The following is an 18,209-nucleotide window of genomic DNA, read 5'->3' as shown; positions in this document are numbered from 1 at the left end:
TCTTTCTTGTTAGAAGAAAACGCGGTTCCCCTCTCTCTCGCGCGCGCGAGACGATAAAGGGCCCCGTTTTGGGACCACAGATTTTTGCCAAAATAAATTTGAGTTTTATTTGGCAAACGCATGTTGGTCATGGATTTGCTATACTTTGGCAAAATACCCAAAGTTCCAAATACTCCAAATCCCACAACCAGCTCAATAGCTGGTTTTGGCTCAAAAATATTTACAAACACTAATAATATACATATTTTTTCCAAAATAAATTTGGGAAATATGTTTTAGAAAACAGATGTCCATATACATTTTCATCTTCAAACTAAATTTCACTCAAATCAGATTTTTCAAAACAAATTTGAAAATCTATGGCCAAACGCTAGCAAAAGAGTTTTAGTTTCCTAACAGATTTGTCCACTAATAATAGGAATAGGCCGATACATCTTCAAATTATCTGTGCATATCCGATCCAATCATTTAGCCGCTCTTCTCTCTATGTGTGTGTATATACAAACATATATTCTATACAGTTAACCTAGAAATTTCTTTGAGTATGAGATAGAAATAGAGGTAGGTCAAAACTCAAAAGTATTGCCGTGATTATCTATCAGTCAACAAACATAGAAACGACTCAGCTGATAAATAAAGGAACAAAAAAAGTCAAACAGACTATTTGGTCAGAAGACCAATGAAATTTAGATTTACCACCGTTGTGTTTCAAATTAGCCCTTTCAAACATTGAATTTTTTTCTTTTTCTAAGAAACCCTTTGAATCAAAACAATGCGTGCAGCAGGGATCGAAGGATAACAAATCATCCATGTTTACCTTAAACTAATCAAAGTTAAGCAATCAGAGTACGTTCAACTTGAATTTAATAATGAATATAGGCTGAAGCTTGATCTTTTCTTATACATCAACTGACATATATGTTTTATGTTTGACTAAAACTAACAGTCAAACATAAAACGTATATATCCGCCTAAGTTTTGTAGGAAATGGGCTGGAATATTAATTATTAAAGTAGAGAATTAGATACATTAGCCACTTGGTAGTTAGGTTAGTTAGTAAGGGGTATTTTAGTCTTTTTACCCTTCTTACCGGGCTGTGCATAATTTGGTAAATGCCGAATTTACCGTACCGAAACCGAAGGTCTTTGGTAAACAGTATTTTGGTATTTGGTATGGTATTTGGTTTAAGTTTTAAAAAAAATTAGTATTAGGTATGGTATTTGGTAATTTTAAAATAAAATACCAAAATACCGATACCGTACCGAAATATATATTATATTACACAAAACATATATTATCAATTATAACATAAATATAAAAAATCTAAAATTTTACTTTCCTTTATTCTCTAAGTTCATCAATTAACTCTAAACAAGTAACAAGACATTTCTAATGATCAAATATTCTTTTATGTACAATTTTCTCTATTTGGGTTGATATTTGCTAGTTTTGGACAAAATTTTTGTCAACAAACATTTTCAGTTTTGTATTTTTGAGTACTTTAATTAAGAATATTAGAGTCTATGGCTCTATGCACTAGTTAGTATTCAAACCGAATAAACCAAAACCGAAAGGAGAAAAATCGAACCATACCGAATTTAATTAGGTACGGTATAGGTATAGGATTTTAAGAAATCGAACACCAAAAATACCGAACCGAAATGTCTAAATACCATACCATACCGACCGACGAACACCCCTACTTCTTACACACGTGAGTCGTGTGAGGGGATTTGTATAAGAGCAGATACTATGTACTGACTAGTCAGTTGCAAATAACAGACTTCTTCTTCTTCTTCTTCATTTCTCTCATTCCCTTAGCTATGTTCTTATTCTAAGTTGCATGCAACTGTGAATTCATCCAGATCTCTACTCAGATTTTTCTCATGGTATCAGAGCGGACGATTTGAGATTAGATCAAGGATTTCAAATTCCAATTGACAACCATTTTTGAAGTCTGAGCTGGTCTGTCGTGGCGGATCCTGGAAATCTGCAAATTGATCACAATCACCCACTGTTTTTGCAACAAACCGATACTCCTGGAATAGCATTGATTTGATATCATGCTTACAGGACCTGAAAACTACGTATTGTGGAGTAGATCGATGAGAATGGCATTGTTGGTGAAAAATAAGTTAGGGTTCATCGACGGAACCTGTTTGAAAAGCTCTTACATAGGTGAATTAGGGCATCAATGGGAACGATGTAATGCTGTGGTGCTTTCGTGGATTGGTCGCACTGTATCTACAGAATTGCAACCTAGCATTATCTACGCATCAGATGTGAGGAAGGTATGGAATGCATTTAAGCAACGTTTTAACAAATCGAACCTTACTAGGTTTTATCACTTGTGGACAACAATAGGAACTCTAAGGCAAGGTACAGACTCTATAACAACCTATTACACTAAAACGAAGAATTTGTGGGATGAAATGGATCTAATAGTGCCTGGAGCAGGGTGTGATTTTGAGGAAACTAGACCTTTTCTAGATCAGTTCAAAAACTTACGCTTATTACAATTCCTTGTTGGCTTAAATGAAAGCTAGTCATGTGAGAAGTCAGATTCTTCTGAAAACACACGTATTAACTGTGAATCAAGCGTATGCATTGGCAGTTCAGGAAGAGAGTCAACGTACACTTAGTATAGTTAATTCAGACAAGGAATCTTTAACTATGATGGCTGGAAGAGGATAGGGTTTCAAGGCTGCAAGGAAACCAGGTCTCATATGTGATTACTGTGGTTACAAAGGTCATTTGAAGGAGAACTGCTATAAGATCATAGGCTATCTAACAGATTTTAAAAGCAAAAAAGGGCCTCGAACACTGGAGTGAAAAGATATGCTAATATATCAGCAGGAGAAGGAGGAAGTTCTGACACCACTTCTCAGATGCAGGGGCATTTCTTCACAGAAGATCAATACAAACAACTGTTGGGACTTGTAAACAAGCCAGATCCTGATCCAGGTGAATGTCATACCTTAATGACAGGTATAACTTCTTTTTTGACCAAGGCATTTAACTATGATTGGATAATAGATAATGGTGCCTCACATCATGTTATACCTTATAAAGAAGTACTAGACAAAGTAAGAAGGATCGAAAACCAGAATAATAATGCTGTGCAAGTTCCTACATGAGGGAAATGTCATGTAGCACATACAGGAAATGTGAAGATATTAGAGGAATTGACACTGAGAGATGTACTACATGTCCCTGACTTTAAATTCAATCTGATGTTAGTGTCTAAACTGACTAGGGAGTTGTCATGTTGTGCTGCATTTTTCCCTCATTTCTGTGTGTTTCAGGGTCTCTACAGTGGGAAGGTTCTGGGGATCGGTAAAGAACACAATGGTTTGTATCAGACTAGGTCATCCTTCAACTATTGTAATACAACATATTCCTCTATTGAAGAATAAGATAGATACCAAGATACAACATAGTTGTGAAGTGTGTCCTTTGGCTAAGCATAATAGACTTTCTTTGTAACTTAGTAGCAATAAAACAGAATAAATGTTTCAACTTGTGCATGTAAATGTTTGGGGTCCTCACAGGATACCAATATATGACAGAAAATACTACTTTGTAACATTGGTTGATGATTTTAGCTGGTATACTTGGATATTTTTGTTACATCAAAGTGTGGAGTAATTGTTATGTTGAAGGATTTCTTTACTCTGGTGCAAAATCAATTTGGTTTGAGTGTCAAAAAATTAAGATCAGACAATGGCACTGAATTCTTTAATTCAAAATGTAATGAATGTCGCGCCCCCTTTTTCCCTCTTTGCATCGGAAAATCGGGTTTATGATATTTTGGGCATAGGACAACTCATTCCTTTTGGGAACTGGATTTTGCATTTGAAGAGTCGCCACCTAATGATTTAGGGTGCATTAGGACACCTACAAGGTTCACTTCTAAGTTTGTTTAATAATCAGAGATAGGGTAAGGGCTTGAAATTATCCTAAGGGGAAGGTGTTAGGCACCCCTCAGGATCCAATAGTGTGGTTCCCGGCCAGACAGTTTTTTGTGAATTTGTGCAATTTAGCAAATAGACAAGTATAGGCTCAAATAGTAGGGGATTTAAGTTTAAACACATAAAAGTTTGAAAGAGCAATTATTAAAAGGCGGATTTTAAAAAGAAGTGGCAAATGAAAAGAGAAGGGGTCCTAGGTTTATTTATAATATGGATCACATCAATGCAATACCCGGTAATCACTCCTCAAAAGAGGGGCTACACGTGGTATTAGCGCACCGATCATCATATCCATATCTACCCTTCCCACCCCGTCGAGGTATTAAAGCGCGGATTGGTCTCGACCACTATTGCATGCTATTACCCGTTCCATTCCTATCAGTCTCGGAGGAACTTAGGACTACTATTCCTAAAAGGGAGGGATATTAGGCTGACTTTTAGGTTTCAAAAGGTGAAAAAGCTAAGGCGACATGCAAAAACACATAGGACTGCACATAAAGGGGAAACATGTAAACAACTAAAAGGCTCATGTATACCTCCTCAAGCAAAGCACATAAATAGCATGACTTAAACACAGTCAGGGTCTAAATCTAAAGTACTAAGGCAAGGGGGTTTTAATTGTTGAGGCAGAGTAGTTTATTACATAACTCAGATAAGAAGTCCGAATCAGGCCTGCCTGCCGGTTGTAGCAGTTACTAATTAACAAAGGCGGGTTCAGTTTTATTTGTTGTCACCTAAGGCTTGCCTAAGTGTTTCGGTGAGATCCTATAAACATGATATCTATTACTGATTCAGAATGTGGCAAAGCAGTAACAATTCTAAAATAAATTATTTGAGATCCTATAGACATGCTTTCTAAACCGTATTGATGAGAAGAGAGAGAGTTGTTTTAAAAATTAGTTCTGAACAGTATGAGTTGAACTGATTTTAGACTAGACTGGTTTCAGATTCTATAGACATTGATACCTATTATTGCTAATTTTAATTCCAATAGACATGATATCTAGTTGAACGTGAAACGAAGCAGGCAGGATTTGCTTGAAATTCCTATAGGCATGATTTCTATGAAAAGGTACTGATTTTAATCTATTGGACAAGAAGCCGGATTATAACCAATAGGATCCTAAGAACATGGTGTCTAAGTGTGGTAATAAACATGCAGAATTTAAGACAAATCCTATAGGCATGTTATTTAAATGCATAATTTAAAACAGGTCCTATAGACAGGTTCTCTAAATGCAGAGTTAAACATGCAGACTAAAAAAGGTCCTATAGGCATATTATCTAAATGCTGAATTAATCATACAGAAAACAGGTCCTATAGGCATGTTCTCTAAATGCAGAGTTAAACATACAGACTAAAAAAAAGGTCCTATAGGCATATTATCTAAATACTGAATTAAGCATACAGAAAACAGGTCCTATAGGCATGTTCTCTACCCTTCTAATAGTTAAGCAAGCATAATTACCCAGCCCTTTCCACTAACCAACTCCAATGTTTATTACAACTTATTACAGACCAAATAATAAATTACATCAGAAAAGTGTAAAAGAAGGGGTTACAACCAGAGGAAGCCTGATTCTTGACTTCCTCTCTGAGTTATGGAATAAACCACCTCAAATGCTATTTTGTTTCAAAGCCTTTCTCAGACTTGAGTGTGTCAAAGTTCCCTAAGGGTCTCAAGGGACCCCGGGCAGTGCTTACACCCAAGTTTGCATAACCAGATAGAGATGAGTGTAGTGTGGAAGGGCCAGCCCTTATGTGTCCAAGTTCAAAGGAAGCTCATGGTCCCAAGGCAAGGCTCACAAAAGAGGGGAAGAACCTAAGTCTAAGAGTATAATTGAAGTGCACAAACAGAGATTTAAAACTGAGTGGAGAATAGAGAGGGATAAGGGTGATTGGAAAATAGTAGTAGTAAAGCTAACACTACACAAAATCAGCATTTTTATACAAAGGGGTCAGGGGTTTGGGTTCATTGCAGGGAGCATATGACCTTAGGAAGGGGTCAGGTTTGGGCATGCACAACAATAGATGGTGATGGTACGCCCATAAACCAGCCAGAGAACACAACACATACAGGGGATATGAAGCATATGACCCCAGAGAGGGTCAGGTTTGGGCCATGCACAGCAATGTCTAATACTGACATGCCCTCAAACCAACCAGAGAATACAAACACATATGGGATATGGGGTTTGGGATTCATAAGGCATAATCACATAATCAAATGACTGACAGAGTATTTATACATAAAGGAACACATTGATTTATAACATGCTTTAGGAATGAAACTTGATTAAACACAAGCAGGAAACAGGCAAGAGTGAAGGCAATAGTAAAGAAAACATGTTGTTTTTGATGCTTGAAGATTAATTAGAACATACCAGTAAAGAAGCAAATGCAGAAAGAAAAGTAAGCAAATTTCCACAACCTAGCCTTGGCTTTCAGCCGGCTAGACAAGACAGCAACACAAGTAGTAGCAGAGAAAAGAGAGAGAGTTTTGAGTGAAATGTGTGTCCTGAACTCAAGTGGTTCGTTCGTTCGTGTTTGAAAGAAGAGGAGTGCAATGTATTTATAGCTTTTTGAAAACGAGTGAAGGAGAGGTAATAAGTAAAGTGTTAATACACACATGGAAACAATCAACAGTCTGAATCAATTATACAGGTGATTCCCTTTAATTAAGGAATCACTGTTTAACGGGTAGTAACAGATTCAAATAACGAAAGAGATCAGTTTAGAGACAGACTGATTATTGTCATAAAAGGAGTAGTATAAGCATTAAGTAAGTAATCAACTCTAAGTACAGAAATATGCTTATTTTGGAAAAGATTCAGTAAGGCAAAATATTACAGTAAAGGGAAAAGAATCAATCAATTCCAAACAGGCGAGTGAAAATAGGGTTTATAAAGGAAAAGCTTTGAAATCAGTCACACGATTAGGGTCAGTCAAAGAGGAAACGTGCATCTGTACTTTAGTGTATAAACAGAGTAAACAGAAGACATCAGCCATGCGAGGCCAAGCACATTGGCAAAAGAGATAATCACAAGCATGCAGTAGTGGCAGAAATAAGCCAGGGTTCAGTAGTAAAGCAAACATTCGAAGCATAGTAATCAAGTAAGTCAAGTCACATTGAATCAACGGTGCAGATAACAGAGCATCAGAAACATGCAAAGGTCTCACAGTAGCAGGTGAGGAAACCTTTTGAAAAGTTAGGGTTTCAGCCATAGTCGAGTTGAAAGATAGTAAAATCAGATAAGTCACATAAAGAAAAGAAAGTCTAAAACAAAAGCTTTCAGTCGAGTCAAGTGCTCGAACAAACGATTTCAGACCCAAGGACCTAGGGCTTTTCAACAACACCCGAGTTTTTAAAAAAAAATGGTAACACAAATAAGTCAAACAAGAACGAGGAACTTAGTTAAACAAGTATACATTTAAACAAACAGCTTCAGGATTCGAATGAGACCCAAAAAAAATTAGGGTTTTCAACATGCTGACTCAAGTAGAAGGAAAGTATAACAAACAGTTCATAGTAAAGTCATAAAACAACATCGAGAATTAGAGAAGAGATTTTTGAAATAACTTAAAGGAAAACCCTAATCAGAACAATGAAGAGTCGCTTTGAAAGCAACGTTGAAGAACTTTCGAGAAAAAAATGCTTAAAAGTTCATGGTAAGCACAGATCTAAGGTAGATCTGAAAGCAATCGANCTTCTAATAGTTAAGCAAGCATAATTACCCAGCCCTTTCCACTAACCAACTCCAATGTTTATTACAACTTATTACAGACCAAATAATAAATTACATCAGAAAAGTGTAAAAGAAGGGGTTACAACCAGAGGAAGCCTGATTCTTGACTTCCTCTCTGAGTTATGGAATAAACCACCTCAAATGCTATTTTGTTTCAAAGCCTTTCTCAGACTTGAGTGTGTCAAAGTTCCCTAAGGGTCTCAAGGGACCCCGGGCAGTGCTTACACCCAAGTTTGCATAACCAGATAGAGATGAGTGTAGTGTGGAAGGGCCAGCCCTCATGTGTCCAAGTTCAGAGGAAGCTCATGGGTCCCAAGGCAAGGCTCACACAAGAAGGGTAGAACCTAAGTCTAAGAGTATAATTGAAGTGCAGAAACAGAGATTTAATACTGAGTGGAGAATAGAGAGGGGTAAGGGTGATTGGAAAATAGTAGTAGTAAAGCTAACACTACACAGAATTAGCATTTTTATACAAAGGGGTCAGGGGTTTGGGAATTCATTGCAGGGAGCATATGACCTTAGGAAGGGGCCAGGTTTGGGCATGCACAGCAATAGATGGTGCTGGTATGCCCATAAACCAGCCAGAGAACACAACACATAGAGGGGATATAAAGCATATGACCCCAGGGAGGGTCAGGTTTGGGTCATGCACAACAATGTCTAATGCTGACATGCCCTCAAACCAACCAGAGAATACAAACACATATGGGATATGGGGTTTGGGATTCATAAGGCATAATCACATAATCGAATGACTGATAGAGTATTTATACATAAAGGAACACATTGATTTACAACATGCTTTAGGAATGAAACTTGATTAAACACAAGTAGGAAACAGGCAAGAGTGAAGGCAATAGTAAAGAAAACATGTTATTTTTGATGCTTGAAGATTAATTAGAGCATACCAGTAAAGAAGCAAATGCAGAAAGAAAAGTAAGCAAATTTCCACAGCCTAGCCTTGGCTTTCAGCCGGCTAGACAAGGCAGCAACACAAGTAGTAGCAGAGAAAAGAGAGAGAGAGTTTTGAGTGAAGTGTGTGTTCTGAACTCAAGTGGTTCGTTCATTTGTTTCTGAAAGAAAAGAAGGTGGGTATTTATAGTTTTGAAAACGAGTAAAAAAATAAGGTAATCAGTAAATTCTTAACACAAACATGGAAATAATCACCATTAGAATCATATAACCCAAGTGACTCCCTTTAATTAAGGAATCATTGTTTAACGGGTAGAAACATGTCTAATTAAGGGAAGAAAATCAGTTTCGAAATAGGCTGATTATTGCCATATAAGGGGGCAGTAAAAGCATGCAGTGAACAATCAAGTCTGAGTACAAAATATACTTATTTTGGGAAAGATATCAGCAAGGAAAACATCACAGTAAAGGGAAGAGAATCAATTAATTTTAAACAGGCGAGTGAAATTAGGGCTCATATAAGAAAAGCTTTTGAAATCAGTCACAAGATCGAGATCAATCAAGGAAGGAATATGCTTCTGCACTTCAATATATAAATGGAGTGAACAAAACATCAGTCATGCGAGGCCAAACACATTGGCAAAAGAAACAACATACAATAGTAGCAGAAATAAGCATAGGATTCAGTAGATAGTCAAGGATCACACATGTAGCCAAAGTGTAGAAGAGAGTTAGAACAAGTACATGTCTTGCAGTAATAAGTGGCGAAACCCCTTTGAGAGATTAGGGTTTCAACCATAGTCTAGTTGAAAAATAGTAAAAATCAGATAACTCACCTAAGAAAGAGAGAGTCAGAAACAAAGAACTTTTATCGAATCAAGTGCATACTCAAACAAACAGTTTCAGACCAAGAAAACATAGGGTTTTCAATAGTAATCGATTTTAAAAGATGATAAACAAATAAATCAAACAAGTACACATCTAACAACCAGTTTCAGAACTCGAATGAGACCACAAAAGGAACTAGGGTTTTAACATGCTGAAGCAAATAGAAGAACAACATGAGCAAAACTTAGCAAAATCACAAACACGTTAAAATCGGAGATCTTTGAAAAGAAAAACTTAAAGGAAAACCCTAATTAGAGAAGATGAAGGGTCGTTTTGAAAGAAAGTTGAAAAACTTTCGAGAAAACACTTAAAACACTCATAGCAAGTACAAATCTAAAGTAGATCTGAAAAAAATCGAAAGGTCTTAAAGATTAGGGTTTCGAAAAACTCAGAAAACGTGAGAAAGGCCTTGAAAGTTACCGATCTAACCAGAAGAGTCAAGGATCTGACTCGAACAGCCATGGCTAGCTGGAGAAAGGTCAGGGATGACCGGAGAAAAGCCATGAACAGCAGTCGAGCAAGGACTGGACCAGACTCCTTCGAGGTCTGGTCATGAAACCATAGAACCCAACACATAGGAGCCATGGAAGGCTGGTACAGGCCCCAAATGACCACGGAAGGTCATAGATTAGGCAGGTATTAGGGTGGGGTGAGAGGGCGGCGGCTAGGGTTCATGAGAGTTTCAGAAAGAATTGAGAGAGAAGGGGGAATTCAAGGGCGGTGGTAGGTGAATAATGAAGTAGGGTAAAAGGGTCGTTTGGGTTAGAAAAGGAAAGGGGTAATGGGAGGCGTTGATCTAAACGATCAACGGCTGGGATTAAAAGGGTTAGGTGGGGAGTCCGGGTTTGGGTCGATTCAATTGGGTCGGTGTAATTGGGTTAAAAAATGGAATTGGTCTGGGGAGATTGGGGGCTTGATTTGGGTTATAATTGAAACCCAATTTGGGCTACAATTTAAATAGCCACTTTTCCCCTTTTTAAAATTATAAAAATAGTAAATTAATTTCTGGAAATAAATTAAAAGTACTAAAATAATTTATGACATATAATTAACCATTTAAAAATACTGGACTTAATTTCATGAACATAAACGCAATTAAATCCTAAAAGAGACTGATATTGCAATTATACAATTTAGCCTTAAAAATACTAAATAATTTTGTAAAAAAATTATGCAAAAATTCTCTTAGCTATATTTTAGCATAAATATAAAAGTTCAACAAGTGAATCACCAAAAAATGATAATTTTAGAAATAATTATTGGATTTTTATGGATAAAATAGGGAAATAAATTGATTTAAAACCTTTAAAAAATTAAGGAAAAATAATGAGACACTTGGACATACGTTATATATGCATACATATACTATTTTGAAGGTATTATATGGGGAAAAATTGGGTATCAACAGCTGCCCCTCTTTACCCGGGAAGGATGAAAGAGTTGTCGGGTAAAGATATGATGGCCAATTATGACCGAACGAAACGGTTTGAAGAAGATAGGCCGCGCCCTTGCTTCTGAGCTGCCTACATATCCCTGGTTTTGTAGGAATCAGGTCATATGTAGTTTGGATCCGGCGGCGGAGTATGCCGATGGAGACTTTCCAAGAACGGACGCATATCCAAGACGGGGTGAGTGGGCGGCTTGTGAGAATGGTTAAGGTTTGATATGGCTGCAGGAACTGGAGCGGAACTGCTCCTGCCGGGATGATTGTTGCTCGTCGGTGTACCTGCAATTAGAAAATAATACGAGCGTATACTGTGCATAAATTTAAACATGATGCAAATTCCCGTCGGACCATGAATGTTGTCTTCGGACAGCTAGGATGACGTCCTTAGACCATGACATCCTGGGCCATGAAGCGTAGAATAAGGGATTCACAGGCCATGAAATGATGCTCTCGGTCTATGAGGATGGTGCCTCCGAACCATGATGCCTTTGAATAATGATATGCAAAAGATCAAAAGGGGTCCTCAGGCCATGACATGGTGTTCTCGGGCTATGAAAATGGTACCTCCGAACGATGACGCCTTTGGATAATTTGGCGATCTTTCAGCCCATGAGATGTAGTATGTTGCGATCTTTCAGCCCATGAGATGCAGTATGCGGCGATCTTTCAGCCCATGAGATGCAGTATGAGGCAATCTTTCAGCCCATGAGATGCAGTATGAGGCGATCTTTCAGCCATGCAGATACAGTATGAGGCGATCTTTCATCCATGCAAATACAGTATGAGGTGATCTTTCAGCCATGCAGATATAGTATGAGGCGATCTTTCAGCCATGCGGATGTTGTATGAGGCAATCTTTCAGCCATGCAGATGTAGTATGAGGCGATCTTTCAGCCATGCGGATGCAGTATGAGGCGATCTTTCAGCCATGCAGATGCAGTATGAGGCGATCTTTTAGCCATGTAGATGTAGTATGAGGGTAGAGCTTAACCTCGGAAGGCGGAATGGTAGCCTTATGCAATGCAAAATGCAGATGGAGACAGCGTTTAGTCTAGGAAGGCAAAATAGTAGCCATATGCAATACAAAAATGCAGATGGAGACAGCGTTTAGTCTCGGAAGGCAAAATAGTAGCCTTATGCAATGCAAAGAATGCGGATGGAGACAACGTTTAGTCTCGAAAGGCAGAATAGTAGCCTTATGCTAGAAATAAAATGGCCAATGGTAGTAGAGTTTTCTTAGCTGATAGCAGATTGCGACATTGTGACTGCTGGGGACATTGTGACATACGGAATATAACTGGTGTGTGCGGATAGCAAATGTTGGTAAGTGCAACGGTTCTGAGAGTTGTATTCCTGAATAATGTTCGTCCCATGGGTGTATAATATGTTTGATGATTTCGCAATCCAAGTGCCTGCATCCAAAGAAAAATCGTGAGTTTTGTTGAGGGGGAGGTTAGTTCGTGTCCCCGCTGGTTTTGCTTGACCTGCTCAGCTCTGATCTGGTGATACTGTATGTATCATTGGGGTAGCGTTGCTAAACAACGCAATTTCAGTAATATGCATGATTTTGTAAAAAATATGACATGATAATAATAATTTTTAGATGAACCGATGACTGTGACGTGGTTCGGGACATTGCAACCTCCCTCGCTACGGAATTTTGAGGATCCTCCTCAAAATTTTGCCCCAGTTTAATGGGTTGATGCTTCTGGCTGTTGCTTGCGACGATCGACTGAAATTACTTCGGAATTTTGAGGATCCTCCTCAAAATTCTGCCCCAGTTTCCAATTGCGGGGGAAATGAAAATTTTATTGAATTGTGAGCGAACCCATAGGGTTGCCTACGTATCCCCTCTTAAACGGGAATCAGGTCAGGAGTAGTTCAATTACATCATATACGGAAAGCATAAAGATTACACATAGTAACGCTTGACTGCATCTGAATTGATCGGCTTTGGCCAGACTTCTCCGTCCATTTCTGCAAGTATGAGGGCTCCTTCTGTCAGAACCCGGTGGACCATGTATGGGCCCTGCCAATTGGGAGAGAACTTCCCCTTGGCTTCATCTTGATGTGGAAAGATTTCTTTAACACCAGCTGTCCCGGTGTGAATTGTCTTGGTTTGACTCTCTTGTTGAAGGCTCTGGACATTCGGTTCTGATAGAGCTGACCATGGCAGACTGCATTCATTCTCTTTCCGTCTATAAGGGCTAGTTGTTCATAACAACTTTTCACCCACTCTGCGTCGTCGAGCTCAGTTTCCTGTATGATCCTTAGGGAAGGAATTTCTACCTCAGCGGGAATAACGACCTCCGTACCGTAAACCAGCATATAGGGGGTTGCCCCGGTTGATGTGCGGACTGTGATGCGATATCCCAATAGAGCAAATGATAACTTCTCGTGCCACTGTTTATGCTTCTCTATCATTTTCCTCAATATCTTCTTGATATTCTTGTTGGCGGCTTCTACGGCTCCATTCATTTGCGGCCTATAGGCTGTGGAAATCTTGTGTTTGATCTTGAAGGTTTCACACATAGCTTTCATCGAGTCGTTGTTGAGGTTGGAGCCATTATCAGTAATAATTGACTCTGGAATCCTGAATTGACAAACAATGCGGTCGCGGACAAAGTCTGCTACGACTTTCTTAGTCACTGCTCTGTAAGATGCTGCTTCGACCCATTTGGTGAAATAATCGATTGCTACTAGGATAAACTTGTGCCCGTTGGAAGCGGCAGGCTTGATTGGTCCAATAACATCCATTCCCCAAGTGGTGAACGGCCAAGGTGAGCTTGTTGCATTAAGCTCATTTGGAGGTACCTTTATCATATCTGCATGTACTTGACAGCGGTGGCATTTTCGGACATACTCGATGCAGTCCGTTTCCATAGTCATCCAAAAGTAACCAGCTCGGAGTATCTTCTTCATCCATCCAGATCTGGTGATAACCCGCGAAACAATCTACAAATGATTGCAACTCATGCTTGGCGTAATTGTCAATCGGGATGTGTATGTTCGGCAAAGGGAAGTCGTCTTTCGGACTGGCCCGATTGAGATCCCGGTAGTTGACACGGACTCTGACCTTCCCATCCTTCTTTGGCACTAGCACGATGTTGGCTAACCATGTCGGGTATTGTACTACCGTGAGAACCTTAGCTTTGACTTGCTTAGTGACTTCTTCCTTGATTTTCAAACTCATATCAGGCTTGAATTTTCTGAGCTTTTGCTTTACCGGCGGGCATGCTGGATCGGTTGGCAGCTTGTGAGACACAATAGATGTACTCAGACCAATCATGTCATCATATGACCAGGCGAATATGTCCTCATATTCCCTTAGAAATTCTGCGTATTCCTTCTTTTCTGATGGCAATAAGTGAACGTTGATTCGTGTTTCCTTAACGTTTTCTTCATCTCCCAAATTAACAACTTATGTTTCATCCAGGTTGGACTTAGGTCTGTTCTCAAAGTTCTCAACTTCTTTGACGATCTTCTCAGGTATGTCATCTTCCTCTGAATCAATGTCCGTTTGTTGCGTTGTCTCATTGCATGTCATAGTCATTGGTTCATCAAGATAAGTAATAGTAATGACTGAGGCTCGCCGGGCTCTGGTTGTCCTGATGGCCCAGTTATTGAGGCATGCTCCTTTGATCACATCCTGTATGGAAGGGCCTTCCTCCCCTTCTCCTCGAGAACAACACAACAGTCCATGTCATTGTCTTCTAGGAACAAGTTCTTCACCGCTGCCAGTGCCTCCTCTTCATCTGACCCATAAACGATGTCGGCTTGTTGGAAAGTCTGCTCCAAAAGCAGTGTTGGCTGCTCCAGTGGGTAGTAAGGACCGCGCCATGGTGGTGACCAGTTGTTGAACTCCTCCCAGGTGTAATCATATCCCAAACAAAAAGTGGTGCCATGTTTCTTGAGCTTTATGGGCTTAGCGATTCCTTGGAGGTTCTTGCCGAGCCCTTTGCCAGGTTCGTACCCACTCCAATTCAGTATGCTCTCGATTTTGTTATCCCACCACTTGTCTTTGTCAACAGCATTTACCCATTCAATGTGGTGGTAAGTCTCTCCACCTAGATTCCTTCTTCCTTCGATTGACGGAATGGTCTGGCGACTGTATATAGGGTTGCCACCGTCGTCGTGAATGATCACTTCTTGGTGGTTCCATTCGAATTTTACTGCCTGATGTAGTGTTGATGCTACGGCCCCAGTAGCATGGATCCATGGCCGTCCCAACAGCAGATTGTAAGACGTTGGCACATCTATCACCTGGAAATCAACATCGAACCAGGTTGGCCCAATTTGCAAGCATAGACTAATCTCCCCAATGGTGGACCTTTGGGAACCGTCAAAAGCCTTCACATTGATTGCTCCGTCCTTTATCTCGTGCAGTCCTTTACCCAACTTCTTGAGTGTTACCAGTGGACAGATGTTGAGACTGGATCCTCCGTCGATCAAGACTCTGGTGATAAAATAGTCCTCGCATTGCACGGTGATATGAAGTGCTTTGTTGTGTCCCAACCCTTCAGGTGGCAGCTCGTCCTCATGAAATGTGATCTTATGGCTCTCCAACACTTGTCCTACCATGTTAGCCATTGCCAGTGATGTTGCTTGGTACGTATGCTTCACTCAACACCTTCAACAGAGCATTCTTGTGCGCCTCAGAATTTTTAAGCAAAGCAAGAATGGAGATTTGCGCCGGCATTTTGTTCAACTGGTCGATGACCGAGTATTCCTTGGCCTGTATCTTTCTCCAAAGATCGTTCGGACCTGTCTCAATGATGGGTGGCCGGTTGGAGGCCTGCTTGCTTGACTCGGCTAGATGTTCGGGGGTATAGACTCTACCAGTTCTCGTCATACCCAGTGCGGAAACAATCTCTTCGAACCTAACCTTGCCTTTCCTTCTTGCCTCGGCTATATAGTCCCAGGGTACAACCTTTGTATGGAATGGTGTCATGGTCGACATCGCCACTGGGATCGGCCTGGCTATCCTTACTCCGAACGGAGCATGTGCCTTGGGTGCTAAAACTACAACTTCAAACGGTGTGGGTGCACTTACCGGAGACACGAATTCGACCTCAATTGGCGCTGGTGTCTTTGCAGACGATGTTGCTTCAAATTCAAGTGGTACAGACATATTTACTTCCAGTGACCTCAGACGGTTGAATCTAGACTATGATGGGTTTGAGAGTAACTATTGGCTTCTTTGGGTTATCACATTCTGCGATCAACCCGATTGATCCCTCGGGGTCCCAATCGTCCTCTATTTTGATCATGTGAATGCCTCCACCCTTATGGTCTGGTAGAGGGTTATTGCGGATGTTCGGAGCGGCTTCCTTTGCTACAATGACTTTGTTATCAATCAGAGACTGTATCTTGTCTTTTAGAGAGAGGCATTCGTCGATGGTGTGTCCCTTCATACCGGAGTGGTATGCACAAGACTTGTTTGGGTTAACTCGCTGAGAAGGATTCTCAGGGGTTGTAGCAGGGATGGGGGTGACATAACCAGAAGCTTTGAGTCTCTTGTACAACTTGTCAATGGGTTTAGCAATGGTTGTATATTGTTTTGGAGGTCTGTGATCAAAATTAGGTCTGGGTCTAGGGAAGTTTTGGCGTGCAGGAGGTGATTGATAGTGGGATGGTTGAGCATTGTAGGTTTGGTAGACGTGTGCTGGTTGGGAATATCTGGGCGAAGTAGGCTGATATATGGGAGGCGGAGGTGATTGATAAGTGGGTGGTGGAGCTTGATAGGAGGGTGAGGGTGCTTGGTAGTTCGGAGTGGGCTGATATGTGAGTGGAGGTGTTGGGTAAGTTTGGTATTTGATAGGAGATTTGGTCCTTTGTGCAACCATCACGGCTCCTACGTCCCTTTTCTTGCACACACCACCGGACAACAATGCCTTATTTGTAGCTTGCAAGGCCTCGAAGTTTGTAACCATACCACTTTTGATACCCTCTTCAATCCTTTCACCCAGTTTGATAATGTCGGAAAATTTGTGGCTCTCGATCATCATTAGTCGTTCATAGTATTGCGCGTCTTGGGCCCAGACAAAGAATTTGTTCATCTATTCCTCCTCTAAGGCAGGTCTGACCTTAGCAGCTTCGGACCTCCAGCGAGTAGCATACTCGCGAAATGTTTCTGTAGGCTTCTTCTTTAGATTCTGAATATAGAACACATCCGGCGCATTCTCTGTGTTAAACCTGAACCTGTCCATAAAGTCGGACGCCATGCCTACCCAGCTTGACCACTTCTTTGGATCTTGGCTGATGTACCAAGACAACACATCTCCTTTCAAGCTCCTCATGAACAACTTCATGCGGATTCTCTCGTCTTTCCCTACTCCAACCAGCTTGTCACAATACGTCCTCAAATGGACCCTTGGATCGCCTGTACCGTCAAACATCTCGAACTTCGGAGGTTTGTACCCCTCGGGCAGTTCGACATCGGGCTGTATGCAAAGATCTTCATAGTTCAGCCCCTCAATTCCTTTGTTTCCTTCAACATCTTGAATTCGGCTAGTAAATTTCTTAAGTTCCTCAGCCAGGTTCCTGATGAGCAAGTATTTATCATCACACTCGGGTGTGCTTGAGATGGGTTGGGTAGAGTGTGGCATGGTCTCCACGTAGATGGGGGTGTTATGGTGGGTGTGAAAGTGGTCATTTGTGGAATTTTGGAGTTCTGGGATGAGTAGCAGAGTGTTATTTGAGAGGTGGCAGGTGTTGCATTGGGTCTTTGGTGGAATAGTGTGAGGAGCGGGGTGATTCTACTGCTTCGGGATGTTTTGAGGTGGTGTAGGGTTCTGGGAAAGGTGATATCTGGGGTGCTGAGGGAAAATGACAGGCTTGCCAGATTCCGGACATGATCAAGCTCTTCTGGAATTTCAGCAATTTCTGTTCAAGTTGGGATACATTTTCCTTAGAAACCTGAGTACCATGACCATTAGTGGCCTCTACCCGTTCAGTTGAATTCTCCTTTCTGACGTTGTTCAAATCTTCCATCTTGCCTTTGTTCTTGTTTTTGACAGGACTAAGAGGAGGAGTGGGTGGAGGGCCCCTGGATCTCGTGGAATAGGATGATGTTTCCAGAGTGCACGAACTAACCTTTGGGGAGGTGAATAATAAAAACAAAAACAAAAACAAAAGGTAACCAAGTCAGTGAAGATCATAAAGAGTATTGCAGTATTTAAACATATAGTGCGGGAATGTAAATCGTGTCCTGATTTGGGGACCTTTTTATGCCTGGGGTGGGC

Source organism: Nicotiana attenuata, chromosome 10, assembly GCF_001879085.1.
Source record: "Nicotiana attenuata strain UT chromosome 10, NIATTr2, whole genome shotgun sequence".
In the NCBI taxonomy this organism is placed as follows: Eukaryota; Viridiplantae; Streptophyta; class Magnoliopsida; order Solanales; family Solanaceae; genus Nicotiana; species Nicotiana attenuata.
This window is presented reverse-complemented; position numbering follows the sequence as displayed.